This window comes from Balearica regulorum, chromosome 5 (genome assembly GCF_011004875.1).
Source record: "Balearica regulorum gibbericeps isolate bBalReg1 chromosome 5, bBalReg1.pri, whole genome shotgun sequence".
Taxonomy (NCBI): domain Eukaryota; kingdom Metazoa; phylum Chordata; class Aves; order Gruiformes; family Gruidae; genus Balearica; species Balearica regulorum.
The window spans coordinates 38,215,095-38,234,476 of NC_046188.1; the positions used below are offsets into that span (position 1 = coordinate 38,215,095).

Sequence of the window (19,382 nt, forward strand, 5' to 3'; positions counted from 1 at the left end):
CCAGTCCTGCTCCCAGTTACCAGTCAGCTGTAGCTGAGTGTGGGTTTTCAGACCTGCCAGCGGAAGCTTACCTTATTCAAATAAAAAAAAAATCCTCACAATGTTACCTTTTCCTACTAGATCTGTTAAATTTTCCTCTTGGAGCTAGGTTTTTTTAAACCAACCTTCCTCTCCAAGAGCCTGGTAGAGGAACCAGATGGTGGTGCCACCTTCAGGAAGCAATTGCTTGCCTGGATCCTTTCTGATCTGGTGTAAAAGAAACAGGATCTTCATTTGGATTTTGAACAGCTGGCTGCTTTTTATCATGCTTGTGTCCCTTTCTAATTCTTTCTCCTACCTTGATATTAGCCCAAACAGTGGACCAAAGAACAGATAGTTCTTCATACATTGCATGTGCTCAGAAGTGCTTGTGTTAAAACTGGATGATTTGTTTTCTGTTCCTGGTTCTTTTATTTAAAAAATTAAATCAGCCAGGTGGCAGGAGCTCTTTTCCTGTTTCCCCCTTCACTTTGACATCAGCTCACCATCTCGACATGGATTAACCAGATGAATGACCTGCCTGCACTGTGAAAACTCAGGAGGCAGTTCCCTTTGGTCCCAAGCTTACAGCATGGTGCAGCCACACTTCTGTGTGGGAATGGGGGCACCGACTCCACAGAGATTTCTCTTTCCCTATATAGAGATGCTTTGGGCCTGAACCACTCACACCAGGAAAGAGCAGAGAAGGAAAGAAAAGAGCCTAGGAACAGAAAGAGGGCAAGGCGGGCAGACAGGGAGATGCAGGAGATGCTACTTCCAGAACAGCATCATTAGGCAGTACGAGACAGGAACAGTCAAGTTCTCACATCCCTGGCTTGAAAAAAGTTGATGCAAAGACAGACAAAAGGCCATTGAGCAGGTACTGTACGTAAGCTCTGTATACAATGAAGTGCTAAAGAACTAAGTATTTTCATTAAAATGGATCCTAAGTGGACCATCCGAGCTTCCCCCATCTCACTCTCCAGCAGCTTAAGGGTTGCAGCTAACAGCATGTTCCCTTATCCACCAGGCACTGCTTCCTTCCTTCTTGCTCCCACTGTGTGTGTGCAGCTTTCTTGCAGTTCCTTCTTCATAACCATGCTGGGACTAGGACCCAGCTCCTCTACAAACAATTCTCGTGACTGCTGCAGGCCACAGGAGCCTTGCTTATATACAGTCTCCAAGCTTTGGGCCAGCCCTGGTTCAAAGGGCTCTTGTTAGCACGCTGGCTGCTGCCCTTGACTTTGTGCTTGGCTCCAGTGGTGGAGGTTACTGACCGCTCCTGGAGCAGAGGTACCCGGACTAGCTGTGTCGATTTGTGCCTCTTTTCCTACTGCTCACCCCCTGGCAGAGTGTGAACTGGCATCCATTTGGGGCCGTCAGCTGGGGCAGCTGAAGGTGGGACGCTCTCCTTCTTCAGGTGCCTTGGCCTGAGGGAGAAAAGGGAAAAGGTGGGCATGTGCTAGATGTCAATAACTTAAATTGCCCCTGGAGTTAGGGGCTACCAGAGCCCCAGCTCTAACCAGTTTGGGGCACGTTCCTCTGAGGTCACCTCCCCACTGCTTACTCCGCTGTCAGCTAAAGCACTGCTCACAGGACCTTCCTGCAAGCCCAGTGCAGACCTCCCTCCACATCATCTTCTGGAAGCTGTTGGTTTCCAATGGATTTTTAGCAATTGCTGAAAAGGAGGTGTGTTACAAAAGGTTGCTTTCAAGTGTGGGCAAATGAAATTTCTCCTCAGAATAAACAAAGTCTTGTCCAAATTCATTATTAGCATACTTTCCATTTCCCTTGCACTGAAGAGGAGGAACAATGTTATCAGTGCTTTTTTCCTCCAAGGTCCATGCAGTGCCATGTTTTGGAACCAGCCTCCAGTGGGTTTTTTGAAATCAAACTGAGCCCTCAAATTTGGCCCAGTGATTTGTTTCCTGAACAGTGGGAACAAGGAGCTGCTCGCCCTTGTTTTCCTGTTGACTTTAAACAGCCCCCTAGACTGTCAAGACAGAGCATTTGCATTGGTAAAACCTTTTAAGAAAGCTATTATTGTATCTGATCATCCAGTGTCATTTCATGTGCTGTGAAGCAATGGGGGTTTATTTAAGAGGAGCTGAAACTACTGTTGTACAGAAATCAATTTCAAAAGGTTTATTTTCCCCACTCACTTGTAAGTTGCACTTTGCCAGATGTAATTTATGTGGAGCCCAGATTTGTTTCCCCTTTTCTTGAAGAAAGCATGTGCCAGAAGCTGTTTAATGCCTGGAATAAAATCCACTTTGAAACAAGTGTTTCAGCCTGTTCTTGTTCCCCCTTACTTCCCATCAGAAAAGAGCCTCCATTCTTTCTTGCCTGGTCCCTGCCTCTGTCTGTCACTGGGTTTGTCCCCCCAGACACACATACCCCAGGTCTTTCCACGGGTTCCTGGGTTGCTCCTAGAGGGATACTGGAAGAGCTGGCAGAGAGATTTCTAGGTGTATCAGTTGAAAACCACTGAAGAAGCCCTCCTCAGCTGGCTAGGCAGGCAAGTATCCTTTCTGGCGAAAGTTAAGAGCAGCTAATGGACTGGCTTTCACATACTGAAATAAATTGCTGGGGGTGGGGGGAAAATAATTCTTGCTGTAACTCCCTCCTTGATCTTTTCCTCAGGCTATCAGCCTGCCTAGTCCTTACTAAGCCTCCCAAAGGTCTTCTGCCTTTAGCTTGAGGGCAGGGAAGCATCACCACCCACAGATGCCTCCCAGCAGGTGCCTTGCTGAGTCTCAAATACAGTGACTCCCCAAGCAGGCTGGTAAGCTTTCCTAATCTCACTTTATTTAAAAAAAAAAACAAAACAAAAACAAACAAACAAAAAAAAACCCCAAAAAAACCCCAAAAACAAAACCCAAATGATCCAGCCAGCAGTGTCAATTTGGAAGATCTGAGTTTTAAATCAGGGCTTAACTGCCTGCTAGTTCACCCGCAGAGGCTTTTTCAGACGAGGATCAGCTGGGTCTGCCTCTACAGAAAGCAGCTGTGCCAGAGCATCTGTCTAGGGAAGGAGGGTGAAGGTGTGCTGGAAATTAGCTGCGGGGGCAGGGGACACACACACTAGTGCTTCCCTATGCTGCCTGGTAATGAGTCTGGTGGTTGAGTGCTGTGGGAATTCAATAATAAAGAAGAGTTGGAGCTTTCTCTCTTAGTGCTGGTTCTGTAGCAGGACATCGGTTGGGCTGTGTCCCTCAAGTCATACCATGCACGCCCTGGGTGATGGCTGCTGTAGTGCCCTAGAAACCAGGAGATTCTCAGGCTGCAATGATGGCTGGGAAAACTTTAATTAGTCCTGTCTAGGAAAATGAAATATTGATCTTCTGAAGAGCCAAATTGGGGGGGTGGGGGGGGAATGAGTGAGGGATGGGTTCCCCTCCGAGGAGGATAGGGTCAGACATGCAGTGATCTGGCACATAATGAGGCAGAGAAGAGTTTGGAGTAGAACCAGTTGCATCAAAGAACCAAGTGTGGGGAAAATTAGAGGGGAGTAATTTCTTTGCAGGAGGTTAAACACATAGAAGCACCACATCCACAGCAGTCACACAGTTGGGTCAAATTCAGTAAATGTTTTGTCTCAAAAGGCAACTTGGGACTTGCTTGATACAAAGACCTTACATGAGTGTCCATTCTCAAAACCCTCTGCTGTTGGGCTGCAAGGGGTGCTGAGGTGGGTCTCTCTGTCCCTCTAATCAGACCTCTCCAGCATTTTAGAAGTACATACTCATTGCTTCCCAAGCAATTGGTACAGGTGATGGAGCCGTGCTTTCCTGGGGATGGCTGAACACCTGCCTGCCCATGGGAAGTGGGGAATGAATTCCTTGCTTTGCTTTGCTTGCATGCGCAGCTTTTGCTTTACCTATTAAACTGTCTTTATCTCAACCCACAAGTTTTCTCACTTTTGCTCTTCCAATTCCCCATCCCACCAGGGAGGGATGTGAGTGAGCGGCTGTGTGGTGAGTTAATGCCAACTGGGGTTAAACCATGGCAGTCCTTCATCGTGACTCGAGCATTTTAAACAGAAGCAAAGAAGCCCCAGAGAACTGTAAATGTTGAAATTAGATGTTTAGATTTACCTGACACAAAACTAGTTTTCAGTGTGTTTGTTTTGCTGCTATGGTAGCAAAAAATCAGCACTGCACTGCCCTATAAAAATAAACAGGGTGTTTGCAGCGTGCTGGGCTTCTGGCTCTGCTTCTCCAGTGGAGAGCTCTGCGCCCATGTGTGGACAGGAGGCATTGCCCCTCTGCCACTCTCCAGCTTGGGTGCAAGGTAGCAGGGCTGTCACCCACGTTTCTAGGGCTCTGTTTCTGTAAGGGGTTTTGCAAACACCTGTGATACAGTCCAGAGCTGCATGAAAAGTGTTTCTGTGCTGCAGCGTGTTGCAAAGGTGCCGCAGGGCAATGGGAGGCTGGGTACAGGAGGGAACTGAACAAACTTCTGCTTTTCTGATCTGCATCTGTTTGAGAAATGCTGCTTAAATCTCACCTGTGACTGACCAGTGATTAAAAACATGCCAGAACAAGGCAGTATTTCGGTGCTGGAAATGACACTGGGTAAGTGTTCAGACCTGCCTGTCTCTGAGTCAGGGACATCCCATCTGAATGGAAATAGTGGCTTCTGCTTGACATATTGATGAAACTTGTGCTTTACAAATCTGCATCATTAAAATAAATCCAGCTTCATCTGCACTGCATGGTGCAAAAAGAAGAATGAGAGAAAAGATAACAAAATAATCCACTTGGGACACAATTGTGTTTTAATGTGATTTTGGTGGAAACCAGCTTCTCTGGTTTTGATTTCCATGGAAACTAGTACAGCAACGCTGCTTGCCACTGCCTCCAGCGGGGCTGAGCTTGGCAGGAACAGCAGTGGCCGTGTGCTGGGTGATGAGCTGGCCAGTGCCGGGGGGATGCTCCAATTCGTGAGCATGAACTGAACAAAATGGGATCACTGACCCAAAAAGCCACCCATGGGTCCCTCTGCACCTCCTGATCTACCTCAAGTTTCTTTTCCCAAGGGCTCTTCTCTCCGAATTTTGTGGTCAGAACCTAGGCGTGCTTTGCCTTCTCCCCATCTTGGTCTCAGTTGACGTGTGGATCTCAGTATCGCCTGAGCTCCCTGTAAGCATGGTGACCTCTGGCTCCCAGGGTGGTCGTGAGCTCTCACAGGCTTCACCCCAGCTCTCAAGATCCCTCATCACCTCATACCCTGGCAGGTCATGTCACTGTCCCATGGGGCTGCCATGGGGTCTCCTGATGGTTATTTTAACCTGTAGACGTGCTGCCGTTTGCTGTTGGCTTCCCTTCAGCAGCTGGGTGACTGGAGCTGGCCCTGCAGTATAACTGTATTTTGGAAGCGACCACAAAGGTTTCAGAGAAGTGGGGCTGCTGCATTCAAAGTAGAAAAAACGGCTTATTTGAAGAGGTGACATCTTTTTATGTTTCACTAGAGTTTGTGTGAATTTCTTCACCCACCAGAACACCTTGTTCTCCAGCCCTCCCAACATACAATGAGGGCAAACCTGAAATCATGTCAGTCCTGGTGTATTTTGAAGGCAATGGTTTGAATTTTGCCCTTGCTAAAAAGTAGCAGTGTTGTTCCCAGTGTTCTGGCAAGCAGAAAACCGGTGGAAGGGGAAGTGCTGAAATAGGTTATGAGGGCACTCAAATGTGGCCATGGTTTCCAGAGTGGAAACAATGAGAAGATGGCTGATGAGTGCCTTTGAGCCTGATGGGTAGTAGAGCAACAGGGTAAAAAAGAAAGGGGTGTGAAAGGAGCAGGAGTCTTCCTGGGGTGTTTGTAGGACAAGATGACGGTGGGTCAGGCTCTGAGGACAACGTGGACCTGTCTCTTGTTTCTAATCCCTGCTGCACCCAGCCCTTCTGCAAGCTGTCCCCCTTCTGTTTGAGTGGACAGCTTGGCCTGTGCCGGGCAGCCGGCAGGACTTGGAGGAAGGGTGCTCAGGCTGTGACCTTCAAGCCTGGCTCCCGTCGGAGGGACATTACGCAGCCGGCAGCGGGGCTGCACTGGTATGAGGGTGTCTGTATCTCAGGCTGCAGCAGAAAGTGGGGCACCAGGGTGAGCTGAGACCGATGTCCCAGCCCAGATGTTGGACCCAGTTGCACCCCCACCTGTTTCTCTCCTTGCCTTTCTCTAAAACATCTTCCAAGTCTTGTTTCTCAGGATCTCAGTGAGGATCAGAGTCCAAGTCTGGCCTGGCCTGAACTAGAAGATCTTTTCCACCCCTCATCCCAGTGACTCCTCCTCTTTTAAAATAAACACAAGAGTCACCAGTGCTACAGCTGGAAATTCAGTGGAGAACACATAACGGGGACAGTTAATTACGAGTTTTGCCTCATCTTACCAAGGGACAGAGCAAAAAGGATGTGTTCTGCTGTCAGCTGTGATCATCAGCGACTGCAGACCAGTCACATCAGCTCCCAGTACTCCCTTGCCTTCTCCAAACTGGGAACGGTTCCATCTGGCTACCACATGTGAAGGGAACTTTAATTCAGCCACCTTAGAAAAGCACTGTCTCCATGGCAAAGAGGAACCATTTTTGTTCTTGGTGTTTCCTAATCAATCTTCTCCTGCAAGTTGTTTAATTCTTTTTTGGCGTTTTTTTTATTTGCTCGATCAACCTCTGCGTTTGCTGCGCTTGCAGTGCAGCATGAGAAACGCAAGCCCTCCCTCGGGCGCCGGGCTCAGCGAGGAGTCGCAACGCAGCCGGTGCTGCCTGGGGCTCAGGGTGGGCTGCACGAGCTGCCCGAGCCACCGTGCCGACGTTGGGGCGGTTTCCCTGTGCTGACCCCTTTGCTGTGCTGACTGCAGCAGCCGCTACCCCGCAGCTGGTGTGGGCACCCACGCATCCCGCCTGGCCTTCCCCGCTGGGCAGGAGGACAAGGGTGAAATTTTTGCTCTATTTAGTCTCAATGTGGTTTGCCATCATCTTCACTTAAATCTGCTTTTCTCCTTTCTGGTCTTAAAACAGACTTTATGGGTGAGGAGATGGAAGAGAGAAATGTTTTTCTTTGTAGAAATTGATTGTTGGCTTTCTCCTCACTGCTGCGTTTTTCCTTTTCTTTTTGCAGGGTTGTGGGGGGTGTTAATTCATTAGTCTCTACACTTGTCAGATTTGGGAAACAGACTCAGTCTAAATCATTGTTCCTGCTTGGATTAAATGTCTGATGATTGTTCATTTTAATCCTGTTGGCTTTGAGAAATGCGAGTGGCTGGCAGAATGCTGCCGGTCAGCAGTCACCGCTTTGCGGCAGAAGCAGCAGTAGAGAGCTGCCCCGAGGCAGGTGGGACTGAGGGCTGGGGGGCAGCTCCGTGGTTCTCCCGCTTGGTTTTTCTTCAGCAACAGACACAGGAAAACCAGCAGTATAACATCGCAATCTTGAAATGGCTACAAGGAAGGAGAGAAATACAGGTAATGCTTGCAGCGGGTTGGACTTCTGTACTGGCGCTGCTCAGGGGATGCTCCATACAGATCCTCCCTCGGCGTCCGGCATCACCCCTCTTCCCCTTTGAAACACCCTTCCTATCTCAGGTTGTGCATCCGCAATACTGCTCAATACACTGACACTTCTCCCCATTAAAATCAGCTTAATGACAGCTGCTGTGTGGATGAAGGCTTGACTACATGGGCTTTATAGTATCATCCGGACTGCCTCTGATGCTGAACGTGCCACAGGGCAGGAAGCGTGTAAATGGTGTTTCAGCAACTCAGGCATGGAGGGACCTCTTTGAGGCAGAAGTTGTTTTTTCTAGGTCATTTCTCAGATTTTTTTGATGAAAAATAGCAAATTGTAGCAGAGACTCTATTCCAAATCGCTGGATTTGCTCGACCTGGTGTGTTAGGCTTGCAGGCTGCTTTGTCCTTTTGGCCAGCCCTGAATAGTTCTAAACCATCCCCTAGACAAGGCTTGCTGGCACAGACTAGCACAGCGCAGAGTTTTGTTTAGTCTAAATCACTCAGCCTGTGAGAGCTGATGATGCTGCAGCTGTAAATATCTGTTGATGAAAACGGGCATTAAAAATGCGACAGATGTAGCTGACTCTAAAAGCATACCACGGGGTCTTATGCTTGGGGTTAAATTACAGAGTGTGAAGGTTCAGGCTGGTTCTTTTCACGGCTCCTCTCCAGGTTCAGTGCAGCGTGTTTAATCTTTTGTATTTTGACTCTCTTAAACGCTATCGTGTGAGATTTGTTGTGTGGGTTGTTTTTTTTTTTTTTTAACTAGAGGCTACGCGTTATAATGCTGTTGACAAGGACAACCAAACGATGTCAAAGTCCTTCTAATTATCCCAAGCTGAAGTGTCACCTCTGCTTTCTGTCTGAGTAGATGAAAGCAATGTTCAAAGAGACCCACTTAATACCGGAGCATTTTTCAAGGCAATCAGCTGCTCCAAGCTCTTTTCCCCCTAAGCAATCTAAATGCTAAATAGATCTTTAAAATAATTACCATATCTAAGACGAGGAGCCATTTTTCCCTGCAAACACCTGATGCTCATTAGCAATATTTAACGTGTCACGTCACCTCTGTTTACTTTAAACTTTGTTGGCAGGAGTTTGTCAGGTGTCTGCAAGTGCTGAAGAGCTTGGGGAAGCCTCTTGAGCACAAATCCTTTGTCCTGAGAGAGAAGGGCTCTGAATTTCTGCAAAACTCTTCCCTTTTTCCCTCCTCCCAGCTTCACTTTGATCATATTCAAAATAGCGTCAACTTGGCGCCAGCCCAAGCCGGGTCCCCAAATCGGAGATGAATTTAGCACTGAGTTTGTGAGGGGCCGGGTGGTAGAAAAGGTGGCTTTAACCCATCTTTGCAGCTTCTCTTTCCCAGGTCAGAAGAGGACACAGCTGGGTCACTGGTGGCTGCTTGCACCATCCGAGAGCCCTTCTCAGGACCAGCAGCTGCCAGCACGGACGTAACCCCTTTGCCGGGAACGTTTTTAGCACACGCTGAACTATGAACCCCGTGGGGCTGTTATCCCAGCTTCCCTGCAGCGAGCAGAGCCTCCTGCTAGGGGAAATCCATAGGAGGGGTCTGCTTGCTGCACCTCATATGGCGGTCAGGGATCACTCCCACCCTTGTACCAATGCAATATATTAATGAAGGAACAGACCTGCTGGGAAACTGGAGTTGCTCAAGGTGGAGCCGTTCTTAGCTCTGCCTGCTAAAGCTGCTCTACTTTACGCCTTGCATGATAATAAAGCTTAATTTGGACAAGGGATGAATGATTCTAGCCTAGTGGTTCAAAAGCTTTCCAGCTCTGGAGCGAGGCCTGAAGCCCAAGATTGCTTCAGGAATTACTTTGCATTTTTATTCTGTAACTGTTTAATTTCAAGTTCATAAACAGCCTTTGGAGCAGTGCCTGGAATGCAGGATCTTCCTGCCATGCAAATGCCCCAGATGCTGCTAGAAAACTGTAATTACTTTCCCTCTGGTGCAGGCCATCCTCAGATAGTCCAGGCCAAGGATTTCAAAAGAGCCTCACCGTAAGACATACAGTGTTTTGCCCTCTGATCCCTCCTGCCAGCCCCAGACAAGCCTGTATGGTTCGGTGAAACAGAGAACGCAATAGAGACTGTTCTTTTATTTTTGTGTTTCTTCTCGATGGCTGTGCTGTGGGAAGGCTTATCGCATCCGGGGAAATGGAGGAACACCTTGGTTATGAGTTCCCTTAGCATTTACTCACAGAGATGGTCTGAACACAGCTGAGAGTAAAGGGCTTCTGGGTAGATGTTGGAGCAGATCCTGAATTGTGAAGACTGAGATGTATGTCTTTGTGGTGAATCCAGCTTTGGACAAGAGCTGAACAGAGGCTTTTTAGATTCCAGTGTGAGATCTAATGATTCAAATCCCACCTACACCCTTTGGATCTGGGCTTCCGGACACTGTACATCGTTTAGGGTACAGCCTGGAAAAGAGTTTGAAATCATCTGACTTTGAGCCCTATATTTTAGCTCGGATGCCATACATTCCTCTTAGTGCACACTCCTCAAAGTTCTTATTCAAATGTCTCATTTGAATAATGTGTGCTTCATTACCACAGGGGTTCTTTATCCTGTAATATACTGCAAACAAGGCTGAAGGTCTTGAGTTAGTGGAGTTCATGGGACCATTTTATGGGTGTGCTGTGCATGGTGATGCTATCATCTGTGACCTCTGTGAACTCAGAGCCTCCAGACACCATGTCCGTTAGTAAAAGAGATTACGAAATCTCAAAGGGGGTTTTTTTTTGGTGTTGCTCAGAGAAGAAGCAAGCGCTGCTGTAGAAATTTCCTCTGAATTAGATAGTAATAAAACCTGACCCAGAGGACTGCGAGCATATGTGAGAACGGTTATTTGGGGGCTCTCCCTCATACCCCAGGGCCCCCATCGGCTGATCTGTTCAATCACATCTTAATCTGACCATAATCCCAGCAAGCTAATGAAAGGGAACTGGCAGGAAAGGCTCGCTGCCTGCTGCAGCAATGAGTGACCGAGGAGATCCTGAAAGCTGTGAAAGGTTTTAAGGGGATCAATATTCTCTGTGCTCTCATTTCTAATTGGGCTTTATTGCAGGGCTCTGATTCATGTAGTTCATTAAATGGACTCAGATGGAGTTTCTATAACTGAGTTTATACTCCTAGGGCATAGGATCAAAATAGCAGCAGCAAGCAATTGCCAAGGCCCCTAGAACTTGTCTGGAGAAGTAATTGCAATGAGTGCTGAAGCATTAGACTTCAAAGAAACACGGATGTGGCTAAATCAGTATTATTAATTGCATTTGAGTTTACAAAAAAAGTTATCGTCTGCCATGTTAAGAGTCACTTTAAAAAACATTCAGTGCCATGAAGTAGGTATTTCAACTAATTTGTAGTACCACTTGCATTCTGGGGCAAGTATTTTCTGGGTCTTCATGAAGCCCATGAATAAACAGCTCCTAAACAGTAACTATATGTCAGCTAGAGTTAACTCATCTCCAGTACTCTCATTCTCATGACACCATGCCCAAAACACCGAAATAATGGAAGCAATGAGAGCAATACACACTGGAGAAAAATGCTGCTTATTGCACCTCCTTATCTACATTAGGTCTGCACAGACACTTTGAATTTCCCTGCAAAACATCCATGGAAAACATCAGTCAAGTAGGAAAAAAAGCCCCCAACAAACCAACAAAAACCAAACCAACAAAATAACCCCAAGATAGAGTGTTTAATACGTATCTGATCAGATAGCAGATCAGTGCTAGCCCGTCAGCCTGTTTCTGTCAGTGACCCAAACCAAGTGTCTGGGGGAAAAAAATGTAAGAGCAGGGCAATTGCATGGTGCTGCTCTCCCAAAACACTCTCAGGCCCCTCAGTAACTTCTGATGCGTTCACATCCTGAGCCAGGGACGGCATCCTTGCATTTAACAACCATCGATGGATTTCTCATTATGGGGTTTGCCTAAGTAAGTAGGAAGAAGGATGTGTTTCAATTCTTAGAGGATCTTCTGCAGTAACTAATTAGCACTACTTAGTGCTAGTTAGGGTGAGTGTCCACGTTTGATGGAAAGGAGGACAAGAGATATCAGTTAGGTCAATGCATGTGTGTGGTGGGTTGACCCTGGCTGGAGGCCAGGTGCCCACCAGAGCTGCTCTATCGCTCCTCAGCTGGACAGGGGAGAGAAAATGTAATGAAAGGCTCCTGGGTCGAGATAAGGACAGGGAGAGATCACTCACCAATTACTGTCATGGGCAAACCAGACTTGACTCAGGAAAATTAATCTAATTTATTACCAAACAAAACAGAGTAATGAGAAGTAAAACAAAGTCTTAAATGACCTTCCCCCCCCCCCCCCCCTTCTTCCTGGGCTCAACTTCACTCCCAATTTCTCTCCCTCCTCCCTTTCGGTGGCACAGGGGGACAGGGAATGGGGGTTACGGTCAGATCATCACACGTTGTCTCTGCCGCTTCTTCATCCTCAGGGGGAGGAGGATTCACACTTTTCCCCTGCTCCAGCGTGGGGTCCCTCCCATGGGAGACAGTCCTCCACCGACGTCTCCAACGTGAGTCCTTCCCATGGGCTACAGTTCTTCATGAACTGCTCCAGTGTGGGTCCCTTCCATGGGGTGCAGACCTTCAGGACCAGACTGCTCCAGCATGGGGTCCCCCATGGGGTCACAAGTCCTGCCAGCAAACCTGCTCCGGCATGGGCTCCTCTCTCCACGGGGCCACAGGCCCTGCCAGGAACTTGCTCCAGTGTGGGCTTCCCACGGGCCACAGCCTCCTTTGGATGCCTCCACCTGCTCCAGCGTGGGGTCCTCCATGGGCTGCAGGTGGATATCTGCTCTGCCATGGACCTCCATGGGCTGCAGGGGGACAGCCTGCCTCACCATGGTCTTCACCACAGGCTGCAGGGGGATCTCTGCTCCGGTGCCTGGAGCACCTCCTTCCCTCCTTCTGCACTGACCTGGGTGTCTGCAGAGTTGTTCCTCTCACATCTTCTCACTCCTCTCTCTGGTTGCAAAATGCTGCTGGGTTTTCTTCCCCCTTCTCAACTATGTTATCCCAGAGGCGCTACCACCATTGCTGATATAGGCTCAGCCTTGGCCAGCAGTGCATCCATCTCAAAGCTATCTGGCATTGTCTCTGTTGGACATGGGGGAAGCTTCTGGCACCTTCTCATAGAAGCCACCCCTGTAGCCCCCCCACTACCAAAACCTTGCCATGCAAACCCAATAAAATGTGTGTGAGAGAGAAAGGGGGAGTTGGACCAAGGTGCTCAGTGTGAAGCTGCCTCAGCTGGTACTGGGCTGGGCCCTGCATTTTACTGTTGTGTTACTCCAGGAGCTAGAAGGGAGCCTGGGCAAGTCACACAGGAAGGTGGTTTTTTTCAATCTGAATTACATGTCAAACACCTTTGAGGCTGGACGGTCATTCTCCCTGCAACTAGATTTAAGTAATGTCTAACTTCTAATGACAGCATGCCTGGAGGTAGTAATGAATTTTCTACAGAAACAATTTAAGTGGAGAATTCAGTTTTATGGAGCTTAAAATGTTTTATTTGAGGTGTCTTGGGGAGGCAGGGGGAGGTTGATAAAAATTCTACTGACTGCTGTCCCCCCACAGGAGGAATCTGGGGTTCCAAATGAGATGCCAAGCCTCCTGTATTTAGGGACGACTGGGGATGAAGAGTAAGACAGACAAGGTGGCGCACTTATATCTTATACAGATTTTTTTTTTTCATTTGTTGAGGGCTGGGAAGGCTTGTGGGATGTGTGAGTGTATGGGTAGGGGGTTGCACCTGGGTGGGAGGTCTGATGACCTCTTGAGACTAACATTCTACGACAAGGCGTTATTCTCAGTGTCCCTTGTGAACCTTCATGCATTCAAAGACAGTATCATAACAAGATCAAATCTGACTGTTCTGCACCCTCTCTTTGGCACTGGGGATCAGTTGCACTTTCTGTAGCCCAGTGAATAATACTGTTGTGCCACACAAACCCACTCAGGAGTATTTGAGAGCCTGCCATTTGCAGCACTGCCCTTCTCCTAGGTGGCCTGGGGAACACCGAGTTCAAATGCCTGCATAAAACTGGTCAGAGTAGGGATTCAAAGCTTAGGTTTCCCATTTTTTCATGATATGGGATGTTCTGGTAGCAGGTCCAATAGAATGATGGATAATTTAGGTTGGAAGAAAGCTCCAGAAGACATCTAGTCAAGTCCTGCTCAGAGCAGGTCTAACCAGATCAGGTTCCTCAGGGCTCTGTCCGGTCAGGTCTTGAACATCTAGGATGGATATTCCCCAACCTCTCAGGGCAACAGGTTTGTGTGGGGAGTGTGTGAAACCCAACCCCCTCAGTAACTGAGCAGGTAATACTTAGGAGCCTGTTTCCTGCGCAGCTAATGGAGCAGTGCAGAAGCTGTCTGACCAGGAATTAAATACACTGGATGGTGGATGAAGCCCTGGTGCATTAGCGATCTGGGCCATGCAAATGTCATGTTTAGCTGGTGGTGGAATCCAGAAACACAGCCTCTAAGTACACAGCCTTTTTTTTTTTTTTTTCTCCAGGTCTTGTTGACTTCCATGGCACAAACACAAGGCATGCAGCAGCTACGCAGCATCCCAGAAGCTGTGTGTATGATGTCACTGGTGGCTGAGAGGCGACAGTGCATAGTAACAGTCATAGCTGGAAGGACTGTGGGGACACTGCAGGGGTTGCAGCAGCAGATCGACTAGGGTGTGTACAAAATTGATAACAAAACCCTTGCTAATGCTCCACCAGGGACGGCACTGAGCTGGGATATGCAGCATTCGAGTTTTACTTGCGTGTCATATGCAAACTCAGCACAAATTGTAGGAATAAAACCTATAAATTGGAGCTGTGCCCAAACCTCATCCAGATAAACTGTTCATACAGACACAATTCAGACTACAGCAACAAGAAAATTGCTAGAATATGATGCTTCCCTGTAACAAATCCAGATGGGGCTTACTTTAGCTTCGATCCTTTTCAGACATAGTGAGGATGAAGCATTTATTAATGGGTCAGAATGGAGAGCTGCCTTGTACTACACAACCCCAAACATCTCCATTTCATGTATTTCAGTAGCAAATTCATTCCCCTGCTACTTCAGTGAATGGTGTGTTATATTCAGCCAACGCTAAGTAACATTATAGCAGACAAGATGCTCAGTGTAGAAAACCTCAGAGAATTGACTAATATGGCAGAGCTTTAAAATAACGTTCTCTTTCAACAGATTTCCTCTTGCAATTTATGTATAGCTAGCACAAGTTATTGATCATTTTATTTTGAGACAAATACTGAAGTCAGCACTCCAGACCTCAAGGGAAAGCGGGTACCTAAGGCAAGTGGTTCAGATGCTCAGTGAGAATCTCAGACTCGGTTACTGGCCTCAGCCATGCCCTGTCCCCTGCTGGAGAATTGCTAAATTATGCTCCCTGGCCCCGCAAATACTCCCCCTCCCCAACCCCTGATAATGGTAAGACAGAGAATTTATCATTTATTTGTTTTAATGCTCTCCAGGGTCTAGCAGACACTTAATGGTTTCATAGCAGTTGAAAAACATGAGCTTGAAATTACTTTGTACTTGTAATCCAGCTACCCTTGATTTTTCGCTGTTTATTAACTTCCTTGATGGATTGTTTGAGTTTCCAACGTAGCTGAGTTCCAGCACAATCAGGCCATTACTCAGTGGGAATTGCAAATGTACATAACTGTTTATGTGCTCTAAAGCAAAGTAGCTGGAGCGTTTCGTCTCCTCCCTCCGAGAGGAAGTCATCCTAGGGAGCATCCTTGCTTTCAGTGCATCACGAACTAGCTCATTGCCTGGCATATGGTAATGCCATTACAACCAGCAACTTCGTAACTTTCTTACCTTTCTGCAGTGAAAAATCTGGCGGTTCTTCCAACCTAAAAAATACTATGAGTGTTGAGTCTCCTCTTGCTGTAAACAGGTTTTTTAAAAGCATGTATATTAGTTGCCAAGAAAGATAACAAGGTGGTCTTGGCTACTACTTTTTCCCTGCTGTACGCGACAGTGTGAAGCGTGTTAAGCACGAGAACAGACTGATGTAATGATGGGGATGCTACTTTCCTGCTGTGCTTATGAAATGTTGTGATGGATGTCATGATTTCAGACTATTTTAAAAGAATGTGATGATGGAAGGAACTGTAGATGAGTATTTCAACTACCTAGCTTATTTCACCATCAAAGCAGGAATACAGACTCAATTTTGCTTTTCACAATCCCCTTCAGCATGCTGAAGGAGGCTGCAACGTGAGATTCCCGTACGAGAGTGATCCTGTTGTTATTGTGGTGTCAAATACAACTCAAATTCTAATCCGAGTGAGGTTACATCAGACCTAGGTCCTTGAACTGGCTGCAAGATTTTGTACCAAAGGATTAATTAAAGTAAGCTATAGGATAGCGCCAGGCATCGTCCCCTGCCCCAGTGCATTACTGACTCATAGAAGCATGCAACAGTAGATAAACTGGTCCTTTATATATATATATATATGGCAATTTATCTACTGTTTTCTGCCACAGCATGTACCATGGTTGACCTTGTTCTCAAAGCCTCAGGTGAGATTTTTTTTTTAAGTGACCAGCTTCTCCGCTTGTTGGTGCTGCTCGGCCGTCCTGTTCTGCCACGCCCCACAACGCCCAACGTCTCTTTTGTACGTAGCGCAGAGCAGCGTTATGCCTTCCAAAAGGAGTGAACTGTTAGATCAGCTCAGTCATCGCGCAGAACTTCACCTATTTACTTAGCACACAGCCATGCCAAGGAATGAGTTGTACCATTCTGGTCATGCCGCAACCTGAAAGCAGCAGCAGGCAGTCCAGAGACTGCACGAGGACTTGTCTATTCCATGATTAGAAAAGACGCAGCACGTTTCACAGCTCCACAAGCCAAGCTGAAGTCAGGCAAGTGCCTTGGCTGCTCTGTACTCCTGGTCATGGATGAGGGCTCGTACGTCTCACTGAACTGAGGCTGGGTTTGCTTCATGGGATTGCTTTAAAAAAATTAATTATTTTCACACTTGGAAATACTAGGTCTCTGAATTCCATTCTTTATCCCTGTTTTACAACGCCGCACCGCTCTCCTGCAGAAACAGCCAATATGATTTACTTTATCCTTTACTCCCACACTGTAGCACGTATGACCAACACTGCTACTTCCTTCTACCTAGCCCTTATGCAGGAAGCACCAGACAATCTGCCACAGGTGAAGCACACATGCGGTGACAGGTTCTTTTCTAACACTTGTGGTGATCATGCAATTTGTTTGTGGCTTCGTTTGCAAAACACTGCTGACAAACCTCACATTTGACATACCTGAACTCAGGCAAATGTTTGATATGTCTTAGAAGTGCTGTCTTACGCCTCTAAGGACAGGTGAAACTGGAGAAAGTCCTGAACACACCGCTGTCATCCTTTACCGGAAAGGAGCCAAGTAGCAAACTGCAGAGTATTTTCTCACCTGGCCTGCTAGAGCAGACATTACCTGAGGGCCAGTAGGACGTCTACTACTACATTATACATTTCCAATGCTCACAACCCTCTTCACTGTTTCTGAAGGCAGCGAGTAGTTGGACACAACCTTCCAGATTCTTCTTGCTAACCAGTTCCACATCAGGTAGATGCTGCAGCATCTTTTTTCTTCCAGCGTATTCAGTCAGCTGCTGGGTTAAACAACAACCCTGTTTCATGAATAAAGTGAATGGCAACTCTGAAGTAATATGGAGAACAGCAGCTCAAGAACTATACAAGAACTATGCACTACAGAGTTTTAACTAGTAGCTTATTTCAGGGGAAAAAAAAAAAAGACTTGCAGCTGGGTGACAAAGGGGAAATGAGAGATGATGCCCAAGTCCCTTCTCTTAAAGTGGGCTACAAACAGTATCCTTCTATCAGCAGAAGGCAGTCTGGCTCCAGAGGTATAAAAGGAACATTTACTTGCATTTTCCAATTCCATGAAAACTTCCATTACTGAGATGATCACAGAAGTTTAAGTTTAAAAAAGCCACCAAAACTAAAAGTCTCATGTGAATTAACCTCAAAGTTAAAGCTTGTTTACCTTCTACTTTTCAAAAACATACATACCTTCACAAAGTCCCTTTTGTAAAGAAGAAACATTTATTACTGTCTGCTTTAAAGCACCTTCTTCCCATTTTCTGCTTTAACATGAGAAATTACTTATTGTTTACTGGTCTTAGTTTGCATAGTTATTATACCAGAACCAAACCCAAGAAAGAATAATAACTTTATTAGATGAAACATTAGGTTATCTTTGAAGGAAGAGCTGTGTTATGGTCCAAGTTCCCAATTAGCATAGATTCAGCAGTTTTCAGAGTCAGGAAAGAGCCCCCATGACTGGTTTTCCTTAAATTGAAAACAAACTCACAGAATGAGGAAAATATTCAATTGGTATTTTTAATGTGAGCAGGGATGTTTATTTGCCTTCATTTAAAGACTGCAAAATTGCATCCTACTTAACACCTTGAGTGATCTACCATGAGAATACTGGAATTTTTACCAAAAAGTTGTAAACATTTACCAGCAGTAAACCTCAAACATGTTAGGATAAGAACATGTTATTTTACTACTTGCTATACAGGACGATAAGCTGTCCAAGCTGATTAAATAACATTGCTTATATGAAACCTGAATGTTATTATATGACAAAAGAGCATATTTTGTAAATTTTACTTACTGTGTCAAGCTGCATTTGAATATAAAGCTTCCATACAGAAGTATTTACAAATTTAAGTAACCTTAAGTGGATTAATAGAGTTCTGACCTACTATGTTTTAAAAAACCACTATTTATTATAAAGGAAGAATGTTTTGATGTTAACAGATTGAATCTGATTCCTGGTAACTACAACTGCACAGCCAGTAGGTCTCATCTCCAATTTGTATTCGTATTTGGAAAAAAGTTTAACACGCCCTCCCAACAGCTTTCTAAGAATTTCTGTCTCTTCAGTAATTTGATTCCAGGTCTTCAGCAGCTCTTACCATTTCAGTGAAGCTATTTTCATTACAGCTTTACTATAGACAGTCAATTTGACCTCACATTCTTGTAAGCCAATCCATTTGCTGTGAGATCCATGAGAAACTACTGATGTGTATTAGGAAGTTAAGTGCACCGGAGAGAACTGCATTCCTCTGTTAATCCTGGAACTGCTCCTGGTTGACTATACCTGTACAGTCTAAGACTCAAATCTGCACCTATAGTAGACAAACTCTAGACTAACCCAAAGGCACAAAGTACCAAGCCAACCTTGCTTTTCTACCTGCTGTATTTTTGGCCTCATGTCCTCCAATCCAAACTTTTTCAGTACAGCAAAATTACACAGGCATCAGTGTTCAAGATCTAATTTTACAGCATGTGCAAGCAGTTAAGTCCTTATCCTTTATGAAGAGAAAACGCAGTTTGAGGCAGACTCCAATCAAAACTATTTGCTTTGCCTATTCCCTTATCAGGGGAAGGCTGGAAGTAGACTAATTCATGGGGTCTGTGATGTGATATATTCAGCCTGCTCTTACCCGTCACCTATCCCAGAGCAGACAAACTTACCTGAATATAAATGCCTTGTAGAAAGATGAAGTTTAGAGTGCAAGAAGGTTGCTATCTTTCCCAAAGGTCCCCAGGAAAGACAGCAGTCAAGACTAGGCCAGCAAAGTTAATTTGGCAGGCCAGAATTTGAGCCATTCTGTAACACAGCAAACAGCTGTTCGTTCAAAGTCCACATAACCCTTCAAGCCCTGTTCTTTGGCAAACAGGCAAGAAAGATTTAAATTTGTTGTTTGGCAAACCCCACAAAATTCAGCACTCAAG

At 46.1% G+C, this 19,382-nt stretch overlaps 1 protein-coding gene across 1 annotated transcript in view; it reads left to right on the forward strand.

The window, feature by feature from the left end:
• The window catches only part of GALNT16 (polypeptide N-acetylgalactosaminyltransferase 16), a 78,286-nt gene extending 75,986 nt beyond the window's left edge, over positions 1 to 2,300 (forward strand). The window contains exon 16 of the mRNA XM_075754216.1: positions 1,049 to 2,300. The gene's annotated coding sequence lies outside the window, so the exon portion shown is untranslated. The remainder of the gene's footprint in view (positions 1 to 1,048) is intronic.
• Positions 2,301 to 19,382: the final 17,082 nt, after the last annotated feature.